Source organism: Morone saxatilis, unplaced genomic scaffold, assembly GCF_004916995.1.
Source record: "Morone saxatilis isolate NCDOM2014 unplaced genomic scaffold, NCSU_SB_2.0 Contig11, whole genome shotgun sequence".
Lineage (NCBI taxonomy): Eukaryota > Metazoa > Chordata > Actinopteri > Moronidae > Morone > Morone saxatilis.
In genome coordinates this window covers 4,264,348-4,269,193 of record NW_023339663.1, presented here as the reverse complement: position 1 = coordinate 4,269,193, position 4,846 = coordinate 4,264,348, and positions in this window count along the sequence as shown.

Below are 4,846 nucleotides of genomic sequence, written 5' to 3'. Positions count from 1 at the left end.
AAAAAAACAAAAAAACTTTCACAACCACCCACAAACAAGCATCCACATATACACCCACACACAGAAAAGCACTGGCATCCACACAAAATAATACCAAACTGTAGGTCCACACGGTGCCAGTGACCCACACAAGTACACTTGCCATTTAAATATGAATAAGACCTTCCTTCCTCAAAGCATAGTATTCTCATCCAGTAAACATTAAGAAATGTGATAATACTTCCCTCAAAGGAGAGTAGACTCCCTCTGTGAGGGACGGAGCTGGCAGGCATGAAGAGTCAGAGGTACATGTTCAAAGAAGGGTAGTTTTATTCACCAAAAAGTGAAAACAACCAATTTACAAAATATACAATGAAGTTCTGGGCTGATAAAAGAGGTCAACTTAACAGAACTTAACTTAGGCTGCATTAACTTAACAAACTGAGACGCTAGGGATCAGAGGGAAAAACTAAAACATAACATTTAAACAAACCACAATAACCACAAATAATGTTAAAATGATGCCTAATATTACCTAAGAAAAAATACTGAAACACTAATATCAAGAAGCATAATTGTCAAAGAAATAACAAAACTCAAACTAGAAAAACACTGCCATGTTACAAGTTAACATGGTGCAGTCCAGTTATTAGCCCGACCTTTTTTAAGTAGGTCAAAAATGGCAAATAAAACTGTGTATTATGAAAGAAAAATCTATGTGTCTGGTTTTATATTGTGCATTGTGTATAATGTTCTAAAACCTACAGATAACGAAACAAATTAACGAGTTACCACCACCTGCTCCTCTCAGTGTGTGGCTGCTAGTGCGGCCATCACACCGTCTGACTCTGTCAGACATAAAGATGCACACTTGTTGTTGTTTAATTATGCAAAGCTCTGCACACAGGCAGAGAGCTGTGGCACAGTCCAGGGCTGGACTGCAATCTCTCCTCTTGATTCCTCCCTCCTGATGATGACCGAAATGTCAGCATTGTATCAGGAGTAGAGTCATATCACGTGGCCTGAAAACATAGTCGTACACAGTCAGACACCTTTTTTTCCCCATTATGAATATGGATATTTTCCAGATTTCCCACTAATGGGGTGGATTCGTTTTTCTGCTCTCACCCCCAGGCGGGTTTAGCGATGACTTGTCGGTGTACAGTCCATGCTCAGTTTTTCACAAGATTGTTTCTTTGCTGCTTCATTTCCCGCTCTCTCTGTTCTTGTTTTTACCATCTGCAGTCATGACGGTCACCAATCACACAGTTGAAACTTTTCCCTGCAACTTCTTGCTTTCTCCATTTCTGTACTTCCTGTTGTACATCATCTGTGATTTAATTTGCTTTTTGCTCACATAGTCTAAGCAGTGTCAAAGTAAGTGGTAAATGTAGTGATTGCATATGCTCTGGTTCATACCTTTATATATGTGTGTATGTCTTTTCAAACTCCTGATACAGCCATTTCTCATGGTTATTATTGGATTTGATTTATAGTTTTGAATTTGTTTTTCTCTTATTGCAAATCAGGAATCCAAGTTACCATTCATTAGGCGAAATGGCTAAAGTAGATATGTGTTGTGACAAGGTTTGGTATATGACTCTTCTAGAAACTTTGTGTTAAAGATTTCTTTATGCCCATGTGCTTGTAGACAGTGATTAGAGAAATCCATTTGAATATTCATTTCAACCTAAACCTTCTATGTTCTGAGCCGTATCTTTCTAAGTCATATCTTACTACAGTTTGTAAAGTTGAAGTTTGCAAAGAAGATTACCAAGATAAATCAGAATCTGTTTGACTTCCAGTACAACACCCCCTGGGTACATAGCGTTGCCTCATTTAACACATTTGTATGTGTCTGTAACACAAACCAAATGTGCCATACAGACACAAGTCATAGTAATCGTGATACGCAGTAGTCACTGTGCTGATCTAAGTACATCATAATAAAACTGCTGCTTTTCAGGGGAGTTGATGTACATCAACGTTTAGAAATAGGATAGTTGGATATCCCGACCTGTTGGCCCATACATAAAACAGCACTGGAAACTGATATCTAAGAGTGATTGAGATGTTCTTAAATACAGAAACTAACACTAAATAAAAGGTATTAATCTAAGGTATTATCTATATAACACTGTTAGCATAGCTTCACTCCCAAACAAAACAAAACAAAAAAAATAAAAATAAAAACTGACCTTCCATCAACTCCAAAGCTGTTGGAAGGCAAAATGTTGGAATTGTTTATTCATATTTTGCTCAGAGCACTCGATAAATGGAAGCTTTTAGAAGTTGCAGCCTAATAACAATTTGATTATTGTTGATTACAGTGATACCTTAACTGATTACTGTAATCCCATTACATACAAAAAATCATACTCTGTTAAATAGTAACAAAGTATGATTCTAATTAGTGGTAATTTAGTGCTGAAAGAACTTACCAATTAGTAAATCCAGAGACAATTAATTAACAATTTTGATAATTAATGAATTAACTAATCATTTGATTTGAAATTCTAAACTTTTTTTAACTTGCTGCTGCTCAAATATTTGGATTTTAAACTATTAGTCAGACAAAACTAGTTATTTAAAGATATCAGCCAGGAGTCTGGGACATTGTGATGAATGTTTTTCATTTTATTTTCTAAAAACGGATAACCTAAAAGATAATTGATTACTTCCTGTTGAGTAACATCACCAACAGTCTTGTCCTCAGTAACTATGCTGCCTGCTTGAATGTAGCAGTGTTACCTTTTTAAATATGCAGTGTATTCTTTGTGATCTAAGGTGTTATAATTGAATCAATATGTAAGAAATAAATCTAATTTATTTGAAATCCTGTTTTATAAGATCTGCATGAATAATGTTTCTTGTTTTAAACAAAAAGTAGAGCAGAAAGTCCACATTGTCCAAGTTTTGGTGGTTAATGTTGGCTCAGGATTTTATATTAATCCCAGAATAGTTTCTGGGCAACAGCCTTCTCTATTTTATCTTATGTGGCTTTTATCTTGATTCAATGTGAGAAAAAGTATCCTAATTGGTATTGATTTTTGTAACTTCACATCTTACCACCTCCCACCCCCTACTTTATTCTCTCTTCCTCCTTTTAAATCATTACTTGGATTCTTTTAATGTCATTTATTTAGTTAGAAGATAAAATGGATAGAATGAATGACAGAACAAACACCGAAGTAATGAGTTGAAAGGGTGTGTGTGGGTTTTAGAGCAGGTTTAATATATGTGTTGATTGATGGTGCTTTCACTGACACAGGTATTTGTGTTGAAGCTAACCAGAAAGGCCTGGCTGTCCAAGATAAAGACTGCTGACCACAAGTGCTGTCATAAATATTTAAAGTACAGGTTAAACTGCACATGAAAGAAAGTGGGACATTTGAGTGACACCTGAGAGCCAAGTCTAGCCTTTAAGGCAACAGAGAGCAGCTGTATCCACTGGGGATGGAAGGAAAACAAAAAGGGAGTTTAAAATGAACTCCTCTACTTTCTCTTTGCGCTGTAAGTACAGAAACACAAGCACATCAGCATAATGTCGTGGCCACACACTGCAGGCTGTTTACATCTAATGAATGACGTCTTATAAGCATGGTAAGTGGTTCCTGGTGGTAGTCCTGGTCACGACTGGGTCAGTTACAAACCTAAAATCAGAAAGTCATGAACTGTCTCTTTCAGAACAATAGCTGTATTGTCTGTCTCCTCTGTGTCTTGGGCCAACCAACTGTCCTGAACATTGTGTCCATCTCCTAGAAAACTCAAGGTCGTAAAAGGATAGTTTGTCAGACTGACACATAGGATTAGAAGGCGCTGCATGACCCGCGTGAGATTCAACATGACATTGGGTTAACTCAGGAAAGGCACAGTCTGCAATAGCTAGGTTAAATACTCCTCGACAGGATGACATGTTTGATGAATTGGGTGGCACACAATGTTTCACTTGTACTGCTCCTCTATTCTCCTCGTTCGAGCTTCAATAAATGTTTCTGCTTAAGACATCTTGGTCTCCCGGACCTTCTTCAATCATGACTCGACCAGCTCTCAAGATTTCCTTTACAATGCTGAGCCTCATTGGTTTATAGATGATTTATCCAACACAACCTTTGTGTGTGCTTCCAAGATGTTAATTTCAAACCCTGTATGTTGTGTGGATTACTTCTACTAAAATGTAAAAGAAATGACAAGACAAAGACTGACTCCTCTTCTTCTTTCTATACCAAAAAGAAGAGGATAGGACAGTCACCTTTTGGTGGCCAGGCCTCATTCTGTCTCTGAATTTTTTGTAGAGATAACCAACGTAATCTGTAGTTGCTCTGGCACCCCATGAAGCATCATCCCTTCAAAATAGAGGGTCAGTCTGTCCATGCTTCTCTGTCCAGTGCTGTTAAGGATTGCAGGGTATTAAGAGGGATTCAGCCCACAGGAGGGACCATGGTATTTACTGAATGAGAGCTGAGGGCACAGATTGAAATGGCACAAATCTGAACCACATGCTGACAGAGAAGCTAAACCAGAGAAGAAGAAGCCTCAGACGCTGTGGGGTGACATGCAGCAGTGCTGTATGGAGGGAAAGATTGTGTGGCTTTGTGCACATGCAGAGAAAAGTGAGATGAATTATTGTTCGAATGCGTAGATAGAAACAGCGGGTAGTGATCAATTTGGCCGACAAATGTATGGACAAGATTCGATATTGTCACCACACAAATTGAAACAAAAGGAAGAGTCAGGCAGTGAAATTTTAAATTTCAAAGTGGCCATACTAGTGCTTTAGCTGTGGGACAGTGCCAGCAGAGGCTAGAGGCTAGCACAGGAGTCATTTAATTCAATTTCAATTCATTTTATTTGTATAGCGCCAATT